This window comes from Bos taurus, chromosome Y (genome assembly GCF_002263795.3).
Source record: "Bos taurus isolate L1 Dominette 01449 registration number 42190680 breed Hereford chromosome Y, ARS-UCD2.0, whole genome shotgun sequence".
NCBI classification, from domain to species: domain Eukaryota; kingdom Metazoa; phylum Chordata; class Mammalia; order Artiodactyla; family Bovidae; genus Bos; species Bos taurus.
In genome coordinates, this window is record NC_082638.1 from 41,105,281 (window position 1) to 41,129,141 (window position 23,861).

The following is a 23,861-nucleotide window of genomic DNA, read 5'->3' on the forward strand; positions in this document are numbered from 1 at the left end:
CAAGACCTAGAATCACCTAACCACCAATCAGGACAACCTAACCACCAATCAGGACAACCCAACCCAGTGTAGGACACCTCATCCAAACAGCAAATAGGACAAAAATAGAAACCCAGTCGTCAGCAGACAGGATTACCCTTCTCAATCAGCCCTGCACATCAGAAGGAAAAGAAAAAAAAAAAAAAAAAAACTCAGCACCAATCTCACCCAATGCAAAGCTTACACAAACCATTGGACCAAACTTAGGAGTGCAGAAACTAAAAGGAAGAAAGAATGCAAAATTAAGGCTGGCAAAAGGAGACCTCAAACACAATAAGACCTTTTTAAAAATGAAGAAATGACAAAGAAATGCTGCAGAAACAAAGGAACAAACTGGACACACAGAAATTTAAACAAATGAAGAGGAAATAGGCAAGCTGCCTGAAAAACTATTCAGAATAATGATAGTAAAGATGATCAAAAACTTTGAAAATGACATGGAGACAATGCAAGAATCAATGAGCAAACCCGTAGTTGAATTGAAGAATAAGCAAAAAATAAATTGAAAAATAAATAGAGAGACAAACAACAATTACTGAAATTAAAAATACTCTAGAAAGAATCAGGAGCAGGGTATCTGAACCAGAAAATGGATCAGTGTGTTGAAAGACAAAATGGTGGAAACAACTGCGGAAGGGCAGAATAAAGTCAAAAGAATGAAAAGAACTGAGGATAGTCTCAGAGACCTCTTGGACAATGTTAAATGCACCAAGATTCAAATTATAGGGGTCCCAGAAGAAGAGAGAAAAATAAAGGGTATGAGAAAAGTTTAGAGGAGATTATACTTGAAAAACCCCCAACATGGAAAAGGAAATAGTCAATCAAGTCCAAGAGGTGCCAAGAGTCCCATTTGTGATAAACCCAAGGAGAAACAGCCCTAGACATATACTACGCAAACTAAGGAAGATGAAACACAAAGAAAGAATATTAAAAGTAGCAAGTTAAAATTAAGAAGTAACATCCAATGGAAACCCCATATGTTTCACAGCTGATCTTTCAACAGAAACTCTGCAGGCCAGAAGAGAATGGCATGGCATATTTAAAGCACTGAAAGAGAAAAATCTACAGCCAAGATTACTGTACTTGGCAAGGATCTCCTTCAAAATTGATGGAGAAATCAAAGCTTTTCAGATGAGCCAAAGGTAAGAGAATACTTTATCACAAAATCAGCTTTAAAACAAATGGTAAAGGGACTTATATAGTCAAGAAATACAAGAGAAGAAAAAAGAAATACAAGAGAACAAAACCGACCCCAAACATTTAAGAAAATGGCAATAAGAGCACTGCTGCTGCTGCTGCTAAGTCGCTTCAGTCCTGTCCGACTCTGTGCGACCCCATAGACGGCAGACCACCAGGCTCCCCCGTCCCTGGGATTCTCCAGGCAAGAACACTGGAGGGGGTTGCCATTTCCTTCTCCAATGCATGCAAGTGAAAAGTGAAAGGGAAGTCGCTCTGTCCTGTCGAACTCTGTGTGACCCCATGGACTGCAGCCTACCAGGCTCCTCCGTCCATGGGATTTTCCAGGCAAGAGTACTGGAGTGGGGTGCCATTGCCTTCTCCGAATAGGAGCACATATGTCAATAATTATTCTAAATATAAATGGATTAAATGTTCCAACCAAAAATCCCAGACTGGCTAAATGGATACATAAACAAGACCTCGGGGTGGGGGCGTGGTCCTAAGATGGCAGAGGAATAAGATGGGGAGACCCCATTCTCCCCAACACATTCATCAAATGATCATTTGAACGCTGAGCAACTTCCACAAAACAATTTCTGAATGCTGGCAGAGGACACCAGGTACCCAGATAGGCTGCTCATTGTCTTTGAAAGGAGACCAAAGATTGAGCAAATACCAAAGCAGAACTAGCCGGCTGTCTCCAGGCCCCTCCCCCAACAAGAGGCAGACAGCCATGTGTGTGGCAGCCAGAACCAGAAGGCAAGGGGCGACCTCAGCCTCAGAGACCGGCATTCTCCACCAAACTGTGAGCAGGCTGCCAGTTTCTAAGCATGTCTTCCTGGAGTCCTGGATGTTTGACATCTGCCAGGAGAGTTGCAGCTTGAGATCAGCTCCGCAGAGGAGATACATGATACACCTGAGGCAGTGTTCTCATGGCACACCCAGGAAACTGAGCGGCCTGGACCCAGTAGGTAATTAAGATGCATGGCCCACTTGGGACAGTGCGTTGGCCAAGCACCTGGTCGCCTGAGCTGCTGGGACCTGGGAAGGGCACAAAACGCACGTGCATCTGAGTCTGTGACTTTGCGGTGTACCTAAAACCCTGAACCTTAGCAGCTTAGACCTGGGAATTGCAGGAAATGCAGGGCCCACATTGGGCAGTACCCCTGAAGAGCAATCTGGAAGCTGAGCAGTGTACACGTGGAAAGCACACACCACCATGATCTTGGGAAAGCCCAGTGTGTTCCATACACTGCAAGCACTTTCCCAAAATACACACCAACATTATTTGTTTGCAGTGTTCCTCCCTCCCTACAACTCAACTGAACAAGTGAGCCGAAATAAGTGACCACCTTTGCCCCCTTGTGCCAGGGCAGAAATTAGACACTAAAGAGACTTGCAAAGAGAGAAAGCCAAAATAAATAAAGAAAAGGGAACCCCTCTGGGAGTGAGAGGTGCAACAGATTAAAACCCTGTAGTTAATATTGACTAAGCATAGGAAGGGGCTTATAGATCTTGTAAAGAAATGCAAGCTGGAACAAGGAATTATCTGAAACTCAACTGAACCCACACTGCCCACAATGGCCCAGAGAAATTCCTAGATACAGTTTTTCTATTATCAACCTTCTAATTTTTAAAAATTATTTATTATTTTTTCCTTCTTACTTTTTTTTTTTTTTAAATTTTACAATACTGTATTGGTTTTGCCATACATCCACATGAATCTGTCATGGGTGTACACGTGTTCCCCATCCTGAACCCCCCTCCCACTCCCTCCCTGTACCATCCATCTGGGTCATCCCAGTACACCAACCCCAAGCATCCTGTAACCTGCATCAAACCTGGGCTGGCGATTCCTTTCTTATATGATATTATACATGTTTCAATGCCATTCTCCCAACCTCCTCCTCTCCCACAGAGTCCAAAAGACTGTTCTATACATCTGTGTCTCTTTTGCTGTCTCACATCCAGGGTTATCGTTACCATCTTTCTAAATTCCATAGACATGTGTTAGTATACTGTATTGGTGTGGTTTTTTTTTTTTTTTTTTTCCTTTCTTTCTTTCTGGCTTACTTCACTCGAGATAATAGGCTCCAGTTTCATCCACCTCATTAGAACTGATTCAAATGTATTCTTTTTAATGGCTGAGTAATACTCCACTGTGTATACGTACCACAGCTTTCTTATCCATTCGTCTGCTGATGGACATCTAGGTTGCTTCCATGTCCTGGCTATTAGAAACAGTGCTGTGATGAACATTGTGGTATACGTGTCTCTTTCAATTCTGGTTTCCTTGGTGTGTATGCCCAGCAGTGGGATTGCTGGGTCATAATTAATCCTTTAATTTTCAATTTTACAACCTATTACCTTGCAAAATATGACCCTATTTTTAAAGCATATTTCATATTTTTAAATATATTTTGTGATTGATTGTGTTTTGTATTTTTAATATTGTATTTCAGAGAGTCTAACCTCTCCTCTAGATTTTTTTTTTTACTTAAATTAATTTACTTGTTTTAACTGGAGGCTAATTACTTTACAAAATTGTAGTGGTTGTTGCCATACATTGACATGAATCAGCCATGGGTGTATCAGTTCAGTTCAGTTCAGTTGCTCAGTTGTGCCTGACTATTTGCGACCCCACGCGCTGCAGCATGCCAGGCCTCCCTGTACATCAACAACTGCTGGAGTCTACCCAAACCCATGTCCATGGAGTCGGTGATTCCATCCAAACATCTCCTCTGCTGTCCTCTTCTGCCCTCAGTCTTTCCCTGAATCAGGGTCTTTTCAAATGAATCAGGTGGCCAAAATATTGAAGATTCAGCTTCAAAATCAGTCCTTCAAATGAACACCCAGGACTGATCTCCTTTGGGATGGACTGGTTGGGTCTCCTTGCAGTCCAAGGGACTCTCAAGAGTCTTCTCCAACGCCACAGTTTAAAATCATTTATTCTCGGGAGCTCTGCTTTCTTTATAGTTCAACTCTCATATCCATACATGACCATGGGAAAAACCATAAGCTTGACTAGATGGACCTTTGTTGACGAAGTAATGTCTCTGCGTTTCAATATACTGTCTAGGTTGGTCATAACTTTCTTTCCAAGGTGTAAGTGTCTTATAATTTCATGGCTGCAATCACCATCTGCAATGATTTTGGACCCCTCCCTCCTCTCAAAGTATGACGTCAGCCACTGTTTCCCCATCTATTTGCCATGAAGTGATGGGACTGAATGCCATTATCTTAGCTTTGTGAATGTTGAGCTTTAAGCCAATCTTTTCAATCTGCTCATTCTCTTTCATCAAGAGGCTCTTTAGTTCTTCTTCACTTTCTGTCAAAAGGTGGTGTCATCTGCATATCTGAGTTATTGATATTTCTTCCGGCAAACTTGATTCCAGATTGTACTTCCTCCAGCCCAGCGTCTCACATGATGTACTCTGCATATAAGTTAAGTAAGCAGGGTGACAATATACAGCCTTGACCTACTCCTTTTCCTATTTGGAACCAGTCTGTTATTCCATGTTCAGTTGTAACTGTTCCTTCCTGACCTGCATACAGGTTTCTCAAGCGGCAGGTTACGTGGTCTGCTAATATATACCATGGGTGTATACCCATGGATGTATGTGCGTGCCTAATCCTGAACCCCCTCCAATCTCCCTCCCCATCTCATTCCTCAGGATTGTCCCAGTGCACTGGCCCTTGGCACCCTGTCTCATGCACCAAACCTGGACTGGCCTTCTATTTCACATATGGTAATATGCATGCTCCGCTTCTATTCTCCCAAATCATCCCACCCCTAGCTTCTTCCATAGAGTCCAAAAGTCTGCTATTTATATCCGTGCCTCTTTTGCTCTCTCACATGTAGGGTCCTCATTACTATCTTTCTAAATTTTATACATATATATATATAATATATATATTGTGTATGGATACCATATAATATATAATATAATATATAATGTATAATATAGTGTATGGATGTTTTTCTTTCTGACTTGCATCACTCTGTATCATAGGATCCAGTTTCATTCACCTCATTAGAACTGATTCAAATGCACTCTTTTAAATAGCTGAGTAATATTCCATTCTGTATATGTACCAAAGCTTTACTATCCATTCATCTGCTCATGGATATCTAGGTAGCTTCCATGTCCTAAACATGAAAACACTGCTATGATGATGAACATTGGGGTAGACGTGTCTCTTTCAATTCTGGTTTCCTCAGTGTGTATGCCCAGCAGTGGGTTTCTTGGGTCACATGACAGTACTAGTTCCAGCTTTTTAAGGAATCTACACAGCGTCCCCCATACTGGCTGTACTAGTTTGCATTGCCTCCAACACTGTAAGAGGATTCCCTTTCTTCTGCAGTCTGTTCAGTATGTATTGTTTGTCGACGTTTTGATAACAGCCATTCTGACAGGTGTGAGATGGTATAACATTGTGGCTTGATGTCCATTTCTGTGATAATGAGTGATGTTGAGCATCTTTTCATGTGTTTCTTAACCATCTGTATGTCTTCTTTGGAGAACTGTCTGTTGAGTTCTTCAGCCTAATTTTTGATTGGGCCATTAATTTTTTCTGGTATTGAGTTGCATGAGCTTCTTGTATATTTTTGAGTTTCACTTAGTCAATTGCTTCATTTACTATCATTTTCTCCCGTTCTGATGACTGTCTTTTCACCTTCCTTGTTTCCTTCATTGTTCAGGAGCTTTTAAATTTGATTCGTTCCGTTGGTTTATTTTTGCTTTTATTTACATTACTCTGGGAGGTGAGTCATAGAAGGTCCTGCTGTGATTTATGTCAGAGACTATTCTGTCTATATTTTCCTCTAGAAGTTTTACAGTTTCTGGTCTTTCATTTAGATCTTTAATCCATATTTAGCTTATTTTTGTGTATCATTAGAAAGTATTCTGGAGTCATTATTTTACAGGTGGTTGGCCAGCTTTTCCAGTGCCACTTGTTAAAGAGATCAGTCTTTTCTCCATTGTATATTCCTGAGTCCTTTGTCAAAGATAAAGTGACCATAGGTGTGTGGATTTATCTCTGGGCTTTCTATTTTGTTCCATTGGTCTATATTTCTGTCTTGGTGTCAGTAACATATTGTCTTCATAACTGTAGCTTTGTACTATAGTCTGCAGTCATGCAGGTTGATTCCTTCAGTTCCATTCTTCTTTCTCAAGATTGCTTTGGCTATTCGAGGTTTCCCGCCCCCCCCCCCTTCATACAAACTGTGCAATGATTTGTCCTAGTTCTCTGAAAAACACTTTTGGTAGGTTGATAATTACTTTAAATGTAAACAGATTAAATGTTCCAACCAAAAGACACAGACTGATTGAATGGATACAAAAACATGACCCATATATATATGCTGTCAACCAGAAACCACCTTCAGATGCAAGGACACATATAGACTGAAATTGAGAGGATGGAAAAATACATTCTATGCAAATGGAAAGCAAAAGAAAGCTGGAATATTAATCCTGATATCAGACAGGCCTTAAAATAAGAATACTATAAAAAATAAGGAAAGACACTACACTACGATAAAAGGATCAATCCAAGAGGGAGACATAACAGTTGTAAACATCTATGCACTGAACACTTTATTGCCGAATTTTACCTTAAATTGAAGAAACTAGCGAAAATGACTAGATGATTCAGGTATGAACTAAATCAAATCCCTTATGTTTATACAGTGGAAGTGACAAATAGATTCAAGACAGAATATTGAAGATTCAAGACAGAATCAAGATAGACAGAATGCCTGAAGAACTATCGATGGAGTTTTGTGACAGTGTACAGGAGGCAGTGATCAAGACCATACCCAAGAAACACAAATGCCAAAAGTCAAAATGGTTCTCTGAGGAGGCCTTCCAAATAGCTGAGAAACGAAAAGAAGCAAAAGACAAAGGAGAGAGGGAAATATATACCCATTTGAATGAAGAGTTCCAAAGAATTGCAAGTAGAGATAAGAAAGCCTTCCTCAGCAATCAACAAAAAGAACAGCGGGAAACAATAGAATGGGAAAGACTAGAGATCACGTCAAGGAAATTAGAGATACTAAGGGAGCATTTCATGGAAAGATGGGCACAATAATGGACAGAAGTGGTACGGACATAAGAGAAGCAAAAGATATTAAGAATTGATGGCAACAATGCACAGAAGAATTATACAAAAAAGATCTTCATGATGCAGATAACCAGGATAGTGTGATCACTCACCTAGAGCCAGACATCCTGGAATGTGAAGCCAAGTGGATCTTAGGAAGCAAAGCTAGTGGAAGTTATGGAATTCCAGTTGAGCTATTTGAAATCCTAAAAGACGATGTTGTGAAAGTACTATGCAATACGCCGGCAAAGTTTCAAAGCTTGGCAGTGGCCACCGGACTGGAAAACGTCAGTTTTCATCCCAGTCTCAAAGGAAGGTAATGCCAAAGAATGCTCAAACAACCACACAGTTGCACTCATCTCACGTGCTAGTAGAGTAATGCTCAAAATTCTCCAAACCAGGCTTCAACAGTATGTGAACTGTGAACTTCCAGATGTTGAAAGTGGACTTAGAATAGTCAGAGGAACCAGAGATCAAATTGCCAACATCCACTGGATCATGGAAAAAGCAAGAGTTCCAGGAAAAACATATATTTCTGCTTTATTCATTATGCCAAAACCTCTGAGTGTGTGGGTCAAAATAAACTGTGGAAAATTCTAAAAGAGATGGGAGTACCAGGCCACCTGACTTGCCTCCTGAGAAATCTGTGTGCAGGTCAAGAAGCATCAGTTAGAACTGGACATGAAACAGCAGACTGGTTGCAAGTCGGGAAAGGAGTATAGCAAGGCTGTATTTCATCACCCTGCTGTTTAACTTACAAGCAAAGGACATCATGCTAAATGCCAGGCTGGATGAAGCACAAACTGGAATCAAGATTGTCAAGAGAAATATCAGTAATCCCATATATGCAGATAACACCACCCTTATGGCAGAAAGTGAGGACCTAAAGAGCCTCTTGATGAAAGTGAAAGAGGAGAGTGAAAAAGTTGGCTTAAAACTCAACATTCAGAAAACTAATATCATGGCATCCAGGCACATCCCTTCATGGCAAGTAGATCAGGAAACAATGGAAATAGTGCCAGACTGTTTTTCGCAGTTGGGGAGGCAAATCACTACAGATGTTGATTGCAGCCATGAAATTCAAAGGTGCTTGCTCCTTGGAAGTCACGCTATGACTTACTTAGAAAGCATTAAAAAGCAGAGACATTATTTTACCAACAATCAACCAATGTGTCAAAGCAATCCTTTTTGCAATAGTCATGTACTGATGTGAGAGTTGGAGGAGAAGGAAAGCTGAGTGCCTAAGAATTGATCCTTTGGAACTGTGGTGTTGGAGAAAACTCTTGAGGATATCAAAGCAGTCAATCCCAAGAAAATCAGTCCTGAACATACATTGAGATGACTGAAGCTCCAATACTTTGGCAACCTGATGCAAAGAAGTAACTCATTTGAAAAGACCCTGATGCTGGAAAAGATCGAAGGCCAGAAGAGAAGGGGACGATAGAAGACGAGATAGTTGGATGGCATCCTCAAAGCACATGAGTTTTAGCAAGCTCTGGAAGTTGGTGATGGACAGGGACAGGGAAGCCTGGTGTGATGTTTTACCATAAAGTATGATGTTAGTTATACAGTGTATTACCATCATCAGGTTGAGGAAGTTTTCTATTTCTAGTTTGCTAAGAGCTTTTATACAGAATGTGTTCAGTCACTCAGATCTGCCCAGCTCTTTGCGACCCCATGGAGTTTAAACCCAAATGGTTCCTCTGGTTGAGGATTCTCCAGGCAAGAATATTGAAGTTGGTTGCCGTGCCCTCTGCCAGGGCATCGTCCCAACCCTGGAATAGATATCAGACTTTATCAAATTATTTTTCAGCGTTTTTTGAGATGACCCTACTGTGTTTTATTTTTTGTCCTTTAGTACTTTGAATTACACTGATTGATTTTCAAATGTTTAACCAATCCTGCATTCTTAGGGGACAAAAAGTAATAGATTATGCTGCGTTGTCTTTGTACATATTGGCATGGTCTGCGCTTCACTCTGAACACTTTCTGTTGCTACGTCTTCAAGTGCACAATTTTCTCCTGCTGTCCTGTCTAATCTGTCATTTATTCTATCGACTGTGTTTGCCATCTGACGTTACAGTTTTCCTATCTACAAGATGGAATTGGTCTACTTTATTATTTGCATGTCTCTACTTAATTTTACAAAATGCAAAAAACACAGTCATTCCAATATTCTAATGTCTCTGTCGGCAATGTCTTAAATCTATGCCGCTTCTGGGTCAGTTTGATTTCTCAAGGGAAATTTAATATGATTTTTTCTTACCTTAGTGAGATTAAATATCTTTTTAATGTGGTTAGTGTATAGTCCCATATCTTTCTTGTCAAATGGCTGCTCATGTCTTTTAAACATCTCTGAATAAAGTGAATGTCCAGTAGTACATCTTTCTTAGAAACTGTGGGCTCGTGTGTTTTTCACATTTTTCTATCATTCTTTAGGTTCTTTGTTATAAAATTTTAACAGCCATCTTTTGGGTTTGTTTATGGTGCTTTTTTATTTTTTTTTTCCTACCTCTTAAAATTTTAAGCAGTGTCATGCATCCAGGGTGAATAAGGAACCAGTGTACACCAGGAAGTGAGCACTTCACAGGAAACCCAGGAAGTCCCACTAAGACAAAAAACTGTGTACCCCAGGGCACACCTCAGGCTGGCTGACCCTGCTTGTCAATTAGGAACACAAGGACTGAGATGAAGCCGACACCTCATTCCCCTTTCCTCCAGAGGCAAGCACCTCAGTGAGAGACCTTGGGAACCAGACGGGGATACATGATTACACAGTGTTCCTTCCAGGAAGCTGGAATCTTGTCGTAGCTCTTCATGGAAATGAATTCCAGCATGGTCTCAATGGTGACGTAAGCAGCAATGGAGGTACCAGCTGGCAAACAAGATGAGAAAAGAGATTTGTAAGGGCACATGTTGAGATAGCCCTTTCCAGACGAGGCTCAAACAATCTGAGCAAGCACCGCCCCTTCGGGGGAATACTAATCATTCAAAGGTCGTCATTTCTTTCTTGGGATGCCTCATCCCCATCACCCTGTAGAAACCCAAACTTGGGTATTACACCTAACGAGGTGAGCATGAGTCCTAGATTTGAAACTAGACAGCTCCAAGTGGACCAATAGCAAAAATATTCAGTGCATTCTCACAGCCTGAAGACAGGGGTTTCAGACTGGAAACTAGAAAAGTGAGGACACCTATGTGCAAACTGAGCAAAGGAAGTGGGATGGAAAAGATTCCTGGTAGGTGGTCCAGAATTAAATGGTGCTCAAAGTGCTTTAAGAACACCTTATAGGAGGAAAGTAGAATGATTCTCTTTTCCACAGATACTTCGATAGAACCTAATTATCATGGAGGAATTTTAGGCAGGATATGAAAAACTAGATAATGGTGAAATGTGAGAGAGAAAAGAATGAAAGCCTGAATACTGTGGCTGTGGGCCAAGGTTTGGAGGAGATCCAGTCTCCCTGCCATGTGGCCCTTCATGTAGACTTAGAGAGATGAGGATGGCAGGTGAGTTTGGAGGGTTCCTAAGGCCATTAAAAATGCTACCTTTCCCCCACCAAATCATCTGAGTTGCTCTCCATCCTCCCCTAGAATTGACAGGATTGGGCTTTGTGATGTGAAGGCCCACTCAGGGCCACCATTGGCTGGGGAAATGAGTTGCTGACCTCATAAAGCATAAGGCTGTGGCCCCCTGGGAGGGGTATGCATAGGGCTGCTCAGGGGCTCTGGAGCAGACCACTGCGAGTCTTCAAAATGACTAAGGTGACTGGGAAGCCACAAGGCTCTAGAGAAGTTGTGGAACAGCAGACTCTAGATACCCAGGAGGAAAAGATGAAAAGCTCCTGTCAACAGATGTCCAAAGAAGTGTCCAGGTGAGCTGAACCCATGCAAGGTCCCTTTGCCCATTGAGACCGCCCCATAAGACCCCTCCCCTTGTCCTTGCCAGGCCCTTACCCCTTCTCCTCCCACACCCCTTCTCCTGAAGCCATTGTTCCCATCCATCTTCGCCCTCTTCCCCAAACAAACCGCCACTCTGTACTCCCTTTTTTTGTTTTCTCCAGGTGGCCAGGGTAACCATGAGGGTGAATAAGCCATCTGGTCCTGAGCTCATTTTTTTCTTGTGGTTGGAAGCTTTTTGATTGCAGTTTTGCCTTCTATGTTCGTGATGGGTCTGTTGAGATTATCTATTTCTTCCTGGTTCAGTTTTGGAAGGTTATACTTTTCTGAGTATTTGTCCATTTCTTCTAAGTTGTCCATTTTATTGTCATATAGCTGCTGATAGTAGTCTCAGGATCTTTTCTATTTCTGTGTCGTCTGTTGTGATTTTTCCCTTTTCATTTTAATTTGTTGAATTGATTCTTCTCCCTTTCTTTCTTGATGAATCTGGCTAATGGCTTGTCTTTTTTTTTTTTTTTTTCTTTTTTAATCTTCTTAAAGAACTGTCTTCCTTTCACTGATGTTTGTAACAGTTTCCTTTCTTTTTAACTTATTTCTTCCCTAATTTTTATGATTTCTTTCCTTCTGCTAACCCCGGGGTTCTTCATTTCTTCTTTTTCTCATTGCTTTAGCTGGGACGTTAGGTCATTTATTTGAGGTTTCTCTTGTTTCTTCAGATAAGCTTGTATTTTTATGAATCTTCCCCTTAGCACTGCTTTCTGAATCCCATTGGTTTTCATTTCATTTTCATTCATATCGTGTTTTCATTTTTGTTTGTATCTATGCATATTTTCATTTCTTTTCTGATTTCTTCTGTTATATGTTGGTTATTCAGAAGTGTGTTGTTCAGCCTCCATATGCTTGTATTTTTAATAGTTTTATTTTTCCTGCTGTTGTAGGTTGTTTAGTCGCTCAGTCGTTTCCGACTCTTGTGGCCCCATGGACTGTAGCCTGCCAAACTCCTCTGTCCGTGGAACTCTCCAGGCCAGAATACTGGAGTTGGTTGCCATTTCCTTCTCCAGAGAATCTTCCCAACTCAGGAATCGAACCTGGATCTCCTGCATTGCAGGCAGATTCTTTGCTGACTGAGCTACAACATCTAATCTTACTGCATTGTGATCAGAAATGATGCTTGAAATGATTTCATTTTTGTTTTCTTTTTCTAATTTACCAGGGCTAGATTTATGCAATCTATCCTGGAAATGTGCCATGTGCACTTGAGAAAAAGGTGAGATTCATTGTTTTGGGGTGAAGTGTCCTATAGATATCAATTAGGTATAACCGGTCTATTGTATCATTTGAAGTTTGTGTTTCCTTGCTGATTTTCTGCTCGGTTGATCTATACATACATGTAACTGGGATATGAAAGTCTCCGACTATTACTACATTACTTTTAATTTCCCCTTTCAAATTTGTTAGCATTTGCCTTACGTACTGCGGTACTCCTATGTTGTGTACATAGGTATTTATAGAAGAAAAGGAGAGAGATAAACATCTGAATGCAGAGTTCCAAAGAATAGCAAGAAGAGATAAGAAAGCCTTCTTCAGCGGTCAATGCAAAGAAATAGAGGAAAACAACAGAATAGGAAAGACTAGGGAATCTCTTCAAGAAAATCAGAGATACCAAAGGAACCTTTCATGCAAACCTTGGCTCGATAAAGGACAGAAATGGTATGGACCTAACAGAAGCAGAAGATATTAAGAAGAGATGGCAAGAATACACAGAAGAACTGTACAAAAAAGATATTCATGACCCAGTTAATCATTATGGTGTGTTCACTGACCTAGAGCCAGACATCCTGGAACGTGAAGTCAAGTGGGCCTTAGAAAGCAGCACTACGAACAAAAATAGTGGAGGTAATGGAATTCCAGTTGAGCTATTCCAAATCCTGAAAGACGATGCTGTGAAAGTGCTGCACTCAATATGCCAGCAAATTTGGAAAACTCAGCAGTGGCCACAGGACTGGAAAAGGTGAGTTTTCATTCCAATCCCAAAGAAAGGCAATGCCGAAGAATGCTCAAACTACCACACATTTGCACTCATCTCACACACTAGTAAAGTAATGCTCAAAATTCTCTGAAGCCAGGCTTCAGTAATATGGGAACCATGAACTTCCTGCTGTTCAAGCTGGTTTTAGAAAAGGCAGAGGAACCAGAGATCAGATTGCCAACATCCGCTGGATCATGGAAAAAGCAAGAGTGTTCCAGAAAAGCATCTATTTCTGCTTCATTGACTATGCCAAAGCCTTTGCCTGTGTGGATCCCAATAAACTGTGGAAACTTCTGAAAGAGATGGGAATACCAGACCACCTGATCTGCCTCTTGAGAAATTTGTATGCAGGTCAAGAAGCAACAGTTAGAACTGGACATGGAACAACAGACTGGTTCCATATAGGAAAAGGAGTCCGTCAAGGCTGTATATTGTCAACCTGTTTATTTAACTTACATGCAGAGTACATCATGAGAAACGCTAGGCTGGAAGAAATACAAGCTGGAATCAAGATTGCCGGGAGAAATATCAATAACCTCAGATATGCAGATGACACCACCCTTATCGCAGAAAGTGAAGAGGAGCTAAAAAGCCTCTTGATGAAGGTGAAAGTGGAGAGTGAAAAAGTTGGCTTAAAGCTCAACATTCAGAAATCGAAGATCATGGCATCTGGTCCCATCACTTCATGGGAAATAGATGGGGTGACAGTGGAAACAGTGTCAGACTTTGTTTTTCTGGGCTCCAAAATCACTGCAGATGGTGACTGCAGTCATGCAATTAAAAGACGCTTACTCCTTGGAAGGAAAGTTATAACTAACCTAGATAGCATATTCAAAAACAGAGACATTCCTTTACCAACAAAGGTCCATCTAGTCAAGGCTATGGTTTTTCCTATGGTCATATATGGATGTGAGAGTTGGACTGTGAAGAATGCTGAGCGCCTAAGGATTGATGCTTTTGAACTGTGGTGTTGGAGAAGACTCTTGAGAGTCCCTTGGACTGCAAAGAGATCCAAGCTGTCCATTCTGAAGGAGATGAGCCCTGGGATTTCTTTGGAAGAATGATGTTAAAGCTGAAACTCCAGTACTTTGGCCACCTCTTGAGAAGGATTGACTCATTGAAAAAGTCTCTGATGCTGGAAGGGATTGGGCGCAAGAGGAGAAGGGGACGACACAGGATGAGATGGCTGGATGGCTTCACTGACTCGATGAACGTGAGTCTCAGTGACTTCCGGGAGTTGGTGATCTACAGGGAGGCCTGGCGTGCTGCGATTCCTGGGGTTGCGAAGAGTCAGAAACAACTGAGCGACTGATCTGATCTGATCTGATATCTTCTTCTTGTATTGATGCTTTGATCATTATGTAGTGGCCTTCACTTTCTCATTTCACAGGCTTTATTTCAGTCTATTTTATCTGATATGAATATAGCTACTCCTGCATTCTTTCGGTCTCCACTTGCATGAAATACCTTTTCCCAGCACTCCACATTCAAGCTATATGTGTACCTTGGCTTCAGGTGGTTCTCTTGTAGAGAGCATATAAAGGAGTCTGGTTTGGTAACCATTTTACAATACTTCCTTTGTCACCTATCTATCCATTTGTCCATCCCTCTTTCCAACGCACAGTCGATCTTTTTCCTTGTTGCTTTTGTTTTAAATTGCAGACATCAGTATGTGTATCCTTAGATATTTCAGCAAGCCTGCCATTAAGTAGTGAGCCGAATTTGTTTACAGCAATTTTCTTTGGATACTAATTTTAGATACAATGATATATAGCAATATTTTCTTTTCACAGTCACGTTACTTTTTAACTGAAGTATAGTTGATTTACAACATTGTGTGAATGTCTGTTTTACAGAAAAGTGATTCAGTTATGCAAATATATACATGTAAATGCATTGTGTGTACACACACACACACACACACACATATACACATTCTTTTATTTAATCTTTATGTATGTATGCATTTATTTATTTATTTAATTTTTTTTTACTACACTGTAGTGTGTGTGATTAGTTCTATAACCAGGATTTGAACATGTATCCACTGCAGTGCAAGTGTGGAATCTTTACTGCTGGACTGCCAGGGTTCCCCCATATATATTTGTTTTCATTATAAGTTATCATGGGGTACTGAATATATTTCTCTGTGTTCTACAGTAGAAACTTGTCAATCCATTCCATGTACTCTAGTTTATATCTCCTCCCCCCAATCTCTTAGTCCATTGCTCCCCCAATTCTCTCTGCCTTGGAAGCCTCAAGTCTGTTATATATGTCCATGAGCTTGCATCTGTTGCATACACATGTTCATTTGTGTCATATCTTAGATTCTACATTTGAATGATATAATTTGGTATTTGTCTTTCTCTGTGTGCCTTATTTCATTTAGTATGATTATCTCTCGGGCCATGCATGTTGACTCAAATGGCCTTATTTTTGTAGCTGTACATTTTCTTGTATCCTTCTAACTATACATAGAATTATTCATCTGTGATTAATTTCCTGTATATATTTTTTAAATGAGTGTAGTACACCACTCTTGGTATAGTACATCCATTTTGAGTCTGTATTAGGATTTTATATGGATATGTCAGTCACTTCAATTCAATTGCTCAGTTGTGTCCGATGGTTTGGAACCCCATGGATTGTAGCATGCCCCGCTTTCCCTGTCAATCACTAACTCCGTGAGCTTGTGTCTCCTTCCTTCTCAGCTTTATTATAGTTCGTATTTCTTGTTTGACGAATCTGTACAGAGTTTCCTTTGTTGTGGCTGTACTGATTCTCGCTCCCTTACATCGATACACAGAGGCAGTCAGCAGTGTTTATTTTCTCTGACCTGCTCTCAGAAGTGTGTACGACATCACTCTTGCTAAGTCGGTCCCTGTAGATTATGTATGTGACAGGTATTTGTGGGAATCCATGAATTTCAGCCTACCAATATAAGCCTTCCAGGGAGTTCCATTTTACCTCGGTTGGGGTACTCACTACCAGCAATATTGTCTGTCCTATGTGAAACGTAAATTCTGTAACACAACTCTCATCTGCCCTTCTTCAGTGACTCTGATTATCACAATTGTCTGTACCTCTGACAAGGTCATTCTTTCCTTGTTTCAATGCTTGAGTCATATTCCGTCATGAACCCCTACCCCATTCCTTTATCTGTTCATCTCTCTGTCCCTGTGTACTTCCTTTAATTTCATCTCTGGGCATTGGGAATCCTGCTGCAGTGCATCCTCTTGGGCATGTGGTTTTCAAAGTCTGTGTATTTCTGAAGTATCATAGGAGTGGAGAAGCCCTGTCATATTTTCTTTTTTTTTTTTTTTTTTATAAAGCCACGTGGACAGTGATTCTTATACTGGCTCCTCCCGCTGATATACCCTCACTACTATAAAAGGATCCCGCTGACTAATGTTAATCTACCATTTCTGGCCTGGTCTGTTTTCCACGGTGGCCTTTTTCACTGGTCAGAGTTGATATCTTGTGGCAGTTTGTATCTCTGATAAGAAACCTTGTGGAGTACTATTCATGGGCTTTTTGCTTTTAGAAAGCACTTTGAGTTGTATTTTCCTGTTGATACTTTCTTCCTGAGAGTGTTCCAGTTGTGTGTGTGTGTGTGTTTATTTATTTAATTTTGGGTGTGTGACCTTGACATGTTCAAGGGTGGGTGTCCTGTCGAGTCCAGAGGCCTTGTGAATATCAGATGTCCATCAGCGATAGTTTTGATGCTGCAGTTGCAGAGAAAATCTTCCATGCTGAAGGGTTTCTTTATTCTGTCCTATTTTAGGATGGTCTGTGCCGCCTGAGAGTTTTACTCAGGCCTGGTTGTATATTAAAGTAGAAAGAGCCAGAGGATGCCAGCAAACCTGGTGACTGCTCACACTTGGTGACTGCTCACACTTGGATTTTATTTTAAGTAAAAGTCAATCCTTGATTGACAAGGACACGTTTGTTTTACTTGTACAGATTCTTGTTCCATGGGACTGAGAATACTAGATATTCAGCTGTGCTTGTTTTCACCTACATGTTATTAGAACGAGTCTCATCTACCACTCTTGCTGAACTAGGTTTGCATGGATTCTGTATGTTATATGTATCTCTGGGAAGAAATTAGTACCAATTTCCAGATGTATCCCTTCCATGCAACCAGGGTCCTCTGCTACCCATAAATTTCATGCCAGGTTGGATGCTCACATCACCTTTGTGCGGGTGCTAACTGCTCTGGATTTTTGTATAGCAATTGTCCGTTGCATCCCATAATGTTTCTTGAGTCGACTCTCCTTCACTCAGTGTGATGATCTCTGGGTTGATCTCTCTCTCTGAAGACGGCCTATGTTCATATTTCAATGCTTGATTCAAAAATCATTCTAGACCTGTATCATGTTTGTTTATCCATTGCTCTCTCCAGGTATGCTAACTTTGCTTTCATCTCTTCAATGTTCTGAATGGTGCCACAGGAGGTTTGGGGTGTGTTGTGTGCAAAATCTCTTCATTTCTGAAATATTCCAGGAGAGGATCTGATTAATCAAACTGTCTCTACCTCTTTTTTTATTTATTTATTTCTCTCTCATGGGAGTGCACTTTTCTAGTCATGCTCATATGACTCTTACCAAGTCTATCCCACCAGTACTCTAAACTGTCCACTGTAGTAATGTTACTCTACCATTGATACCATGTCCAGCTTTTGACACATGGTCTTGTTCCATGCTCATGAAGAGGTGATAATGTCCTCACAACTTCGATGTTTATGTCTCTTAGAATTCAACCCAATGTGCAAATTGCCATGTGCTTTCTTAGATAAACATGGAATTGTGTTTACCTGTTCACATGCTCTTCCTGTTAGCTTCTCCTGTGTTTACGTTATTTTTCCCCTTAGGTGAGCTCTGGTAATTTGTCATGGGTGGGTATCAGTTGGAGCTCAGCACCCTTGTGAATAGTGTGTCCATCAGCAAGCATTTTAAGGTTACTGTTAGAAAAAAATGTCCACAAGACGCCAGCATTTCTTCATGCCCTGCTCTTGTTGCTCTGGTAACAGAAGCCTCTGTGGTTATCCCAGACCTGCTTGTAAATGAGAGTAAAATAAGAAAGAGGAAGCCACCCAAAGCTTTTGTCTCTTGAGCCTTTAAGATTTTTTACTATAAGTAAAGTTTTATTTCTTACTTAAGACTATTTACTCCATTGTAATTATTGCAGGTACACAGTTTCTCCTTCCCTTCCACAGACAACTGGAGGTATTCTGCTGCAGTTATTGTCACCTATTTTTTTCAGAATCTGAAAAAATCAACAGAATCTGTTGAGGACATGTCTCTTGATACAGGAGGTCTGTGTGGATTATGAATTGCATAGGTATTCAGGGCAATAAGTCTATTGCAGCCTTCACCTTTCAGCTTCTTATGCATTGACACCATTTGCTAACTGTAAGTTTCTTACCAGGAGTGTAAGTACATTTCACTTTTGTTTGGATACTAATGTTAACCTACATTTGTCAGGGGCTTGAACAAGAGAAGGACCCAGCCTGGTTCATGGCAGGGACAGAGATGCTGACTCAGGAGTATTTGTTGGGGGTTTGAACAAGGTCAGGACTCATCCTGGTTCAGTGCAGGGACCGAATTGCAGGATCAGGAGTGTTTCTCGGGGCTTAAACATTGGGAGCACCCAGCCTGCTTTTGTGCAGGGATCCTTATGTGCGTTCAGGATTATGTGTTGGGAGACTAACGAGGGCAGAACCTAGATTCGTTCAGTGCAGTGACAGAGAGGTGTGATCAGGAGTATTTTCAGCAGCCCTGCTAAAAGGCAGAAACCAGAGACTTTAATATCCCACTTACATGTATGTATAGATCAACCGAGCAGAATATCAGCAAGGAAACACAAACTTCAAGTGATACAATGGACCGGTTAGACCTAATGGATATCTATAGGACACTTCACCCCAAAACAATGAATCTCACCTTTTTCTCAAGTGCACATGGAACATTTCCAGGATAGATTGCATAAATCTAGCCTTGATAAATAAGAAAAAGAAAACAAAAATGAAATCATTTCAAGCATCGTTTCTGATCACAATGCAGTAAGATTAGATGTTGTAGCTCAGTCAGCAAAGAATCTGCCTGCAATGCAGGAGACCCAGGTTCGATTCCTGAGTTGGGAAGATTCTCTGGAGAAGGAAATGGCAACCAACTCCAGTATTCTGGCCTGGAGAGTTCCACAGACAGAGGAGTTTGGCAGGCTACAGTCCATGGGGCCACAAGAGTCGGAAACAACTGAGCGACTAAACAACCTACAACAGCAGGAAAAATAAAACTATTAAAAATACAAACATATGGAGGCTGAACATCACACTTCTGAATAACCAACATATAACAGAAGAAATCAGAAAAGAAATGAAAATATGCATAGATACAAACAAAAATGAAAACACGATATGAATGAAAATGAAATGAAAACCAATGGGATTCAGAAAGCAGTGCTAATACAAACAAAAATGAAAACACGATATGAATGAAAATGAAATGAAAACCAATGGGATTCAGAAAGCAGTGCTAAGGGGAAGATTCATAAAAATACAAGCTTATCTGAAGAAACAAGAGAAACCTCAAATAAATGACCTAACGTCCCAGCTAAAGCAATGAGAAAAAGAAGAAATGAAGAACCCCGGGGTTAGCAGAAGGAAAGAAATCATAAAAATTAGGGAAGAAATAAGTTAAAAAGAAAGGAAACTGTTACAAACATCAGTGAAAGGAAAAGACAGTTCTTTAAGAAGAATAATAAAAAAAAAAAAAAAGACAAGCCATTAGCCAGATTCATCAAGAAAGAAAGGGAGAAGAATCAATTCAACAAGTTAGAAATGAAAATGGAAAAATCACAACAGACGACACAGAAATAGAAAGGATCCTGAGACTACTATCAGCAGCTATATGACAATAAAATGGACAACTTAGAAGAAATGGACAAATACTCAGAAAAGTATAACCTTCCAAAACTGAACCAGGAAGAAATAGATAATCTCAACAGACCCATCATGAAAACAGAAGGCAAAACTGCAATCAAAAAGCTTCCAACCACAAGAAAAACTAAGCTCAGGACCAGATGGCTTATTCACCCTCCTGGTTACCCTGGCCACCTGGAGAAAACAAAAAAAGGGAGTAGAGAGTGGCGGTTTGTTTGGGGAAGAGGGTGAAGATGGATGGGAACAATGGCTTCAGGAGAAGGGGTGTGGGAGGAGAAGGGGTAAGGGCCTGGCAAGGACAAGGGGAGGTGTCTTATGGGGCGGTCTCAATGGACAAGAGGACCTTGCATGGGTTCAGCTCACCTTGACACTTCTTTGGACATCTGTTGACAGGAGCTTTTCATCTTTTCCTCCTGGGTATCTAGAGTCTGCTGTTCCACAACTTCTCTAGAGCCTTGTGGCTTCCCAGTCACCTTAGTCATTTTGAAGACTCACAGTGGTCTGCTCCAGAGCCCCTGAGCAGCCCTATGCATACCCCTCCCAGGGGGCCACAGCCTTATGCTTTCTGAGGTCAGCAACTCATAAAGTTGCTGCCACCAGCCAATGGTGGCCCTGGGTGGGCCTTCACATCACAAAGCCCGATCCTGTCAACTCTAGGGGAGGATGGAGAGCAACTCAGATGATTTGGTGGGGGAAAGGTAGCATTTTTAATGGCCTTAGGAGCCCTCCAAAATCACCTGCCATCCTCATCTCTCTAAGTCTACATGAAGGGCCACATGGCAGGGAGACTGGGTCTCCTCCAAACCTTGGCCCACAGCCACAGTATTCAGGCTTTCATTCTTTTCTCTCTCACATTTCACCATTATCTAGTTTTTCATATCCTGCCTAAAATTCCTCCATGATAATTAGGTTCTATCGAAGTATCTGTGGAAAAGAGAATCATTCTACTTTCCTCCTATAAGGTGTTCTTAAAGCACTTTGAGCACCATTTAATTCTGGACCACCTACCAGGAATCTTTTCCATCCCACTTCCTTTGCTCAGTTTGCACATAGGTGTCCTCACTTTTCTAGTTTCCAGTCTGAAACCCCTGTCTTCAGGCTGTGAGAATGCACTGAATATTTTTGCTATTGGTCCACTTGGAGCTGTCTAGTTTCAAATCTAGGACTCATGCTCACCACATTAGGTGTAATACCCAAGTTTGGGTTTCTACAGGGTGATGGGGATGAGGCATCCCAAGAAAGAAATGACGACCTTTGAGTGATTAGTATTCCCCCGAAGGGGCGGTGCTTGCTCAGAGTTGTGTGAGCCTCGTCTGGAAAGGGCTTTCTCAACATGTGCCCTTACAAATCTCTTTTCTCATCTTGTTTGCCAGCTGGTACCTCCATTGCTGCTTACGTCACCATTGAGACCATGCTGGAATTCATTTCCATGAAGAGCTACGACAAGATTCCAGCTTCCTGAAAGAAACACTGTGTAATCATGTATCCCCACCTAGTTCCCAAGGTCTCTCATTGAGGTGGTTGCGTCTGGAGGAAAGGGGAATGAGGTGTCGGCTTCATCTCAGTCCTTGTGTTCCTAATTGACAAGCAGGGTCAGCCAGCGTGAGGTGTGCCCTGGGGTACACAGTTTTTTGTCTTAGTGGGACTTCCTGGATTTCCTGTGAAGCGCTCACTTCCTGGTGTTCACTGGTTCCTTATTCACCCTGGATGCATGACACTGCTTAAAATTTTAAGAGGTAGAAAAAAAAAAAAAAGCACCATAAACAAACCCAAAAAATGACTGTTAAAATTTTATAACAAAGAACCTAAAGAATGATAGAAAAATGTGAAAAACACACGAGCCCACAGTTTCTAAGAAAGATGTACTACTGGACATTCACTTTATTAAGAGATGTTTAAAAGACATGAGCAGACATTTGACAAGAAAGATATGGGACTATACACTAACCACATTAAAAAGATATTTAATCTCACTAAGGTAAGAAAAAATCATATTAAATTTCCCTTGAGAAATCAAACTGACCCAGAAGCGGCATAGATTTAAGACATTGCAGACAGAGACATTAAAATATTGGAATGACTGTGTTTTGCATTTTGTAAAATTAAGTAGAGACATGCAAATAATAAAGTAGACCAATTCCATCTTGTAGATAGGAAAACTGTAGCGTCAGATGGCAAACACAGTCGATGGAATAAATGACAGATTAGACAGGACAGCAGGAGAAAATTGTGCACTTGAAGACGTAGCAACAGAAAGTGTTCAGAGTGAAGCGCAGACTATGCCAATATATACAAAGACAACGCAGCATAATCTATTAATTTTTGTCCCCTAAGAATGCAGGATTGGTTAAACATTTGAAAATCAATCAGTGTAATTCAAAGTACTAAAGGACAAAAAATAAAACACAGTAGGGTCATCTCAAAAAACACTGAAAAATAATTTGATAAAGTCTAATATCTATTCCAGGGTTGGGAAGATGCCCTGGCGGAGGGCATGGCAACCATCTCCAGTATTCTTGCCTGGAGAATCCTCAACCAGAGGAACCGTTTGGGTTTAAACTCCATGGGGTCGCAAAGAGCTGGACAGATCTGAGTGACTGAACACATTCTGTATAAAAACTCTTAGCAAACTAGAAATAGAAAACTTCCTCAACCTGATGATGGTAATAAACTGTGTAACTAACATCATACTTTATGGAAAAACATCGCACCAGGCTTCCTTGTCCCTGTCCATCACCAACTTCCGGAGCTTGGTAAAACTCATGTGCATTGAGGATGCCATCCAACTATCTCGTCTTCTATCGTCCCCTTCTCTTCTGGCCTTCGATCTTTTCCAGCATCAGGGTCTTTTCAAATGAGTTACTTCTTTGCATCATGTTGCCAAAGTATTGGAGCTTCAGTCATCTCAATGTATGTTCAGGACTGATTTTCTTGGGATTGACTGCTTTGATATCCTCAAGAGTTTTCTCCAACACCACAGTTCCAAAGGATCAATTCTTAGGCACTCAGCTTTCCTTCTCCTCCAACTCTCACATCAGTACATGACTATTGCAAAAAGGATTGCTTTGACACATTGGTTGATTGTTGGTAAAATAATGTCTCTGTTTTTTAATGCTTTCTAAGTAAGTCATAGCGTGACTTCCAAGGAGCAAGCACCTTTGAATTTCATGGCTGCAATCAACATCTGTAGTGATTTGCCTGCCCAACTGCGAAAAACAGTCTGGCACTGTTTCCTGATCTATTTGCCATGAAGGGATGTGCCTGGATGCCATGATATTAGTTTTCTGAATGTTGAGTTTTAAGCCAACTTTTTCACTCTCCTCTTTCACTTTCATCAAGAGGCTCTTTAGGTCCTCACTTTCTGCCATAAGGGTGGTGTTATCTGCATATATGAGATTACTGATAGTTCTCTTGACAATCTTGATTCCAGCTTGTGCTTCATCCAGCCTGGCATTTAGCATGATGTCCTTTGCTTATAAGTTAAATAGCAGGGTGATGAAATACAGCCTTGATATACTCCTTTCCCGACTTGCAACCAGTCTGCTGTTTCATGTCCAGTTCTAACTGATGCTTCTTGACCTGCACACAGATTTCTCAGGAGGCAAGTCAGGTGGCCTGGTACTCCCATCTCTTTTAGAATTTTCCACAGTTTATTTTGACCCACAC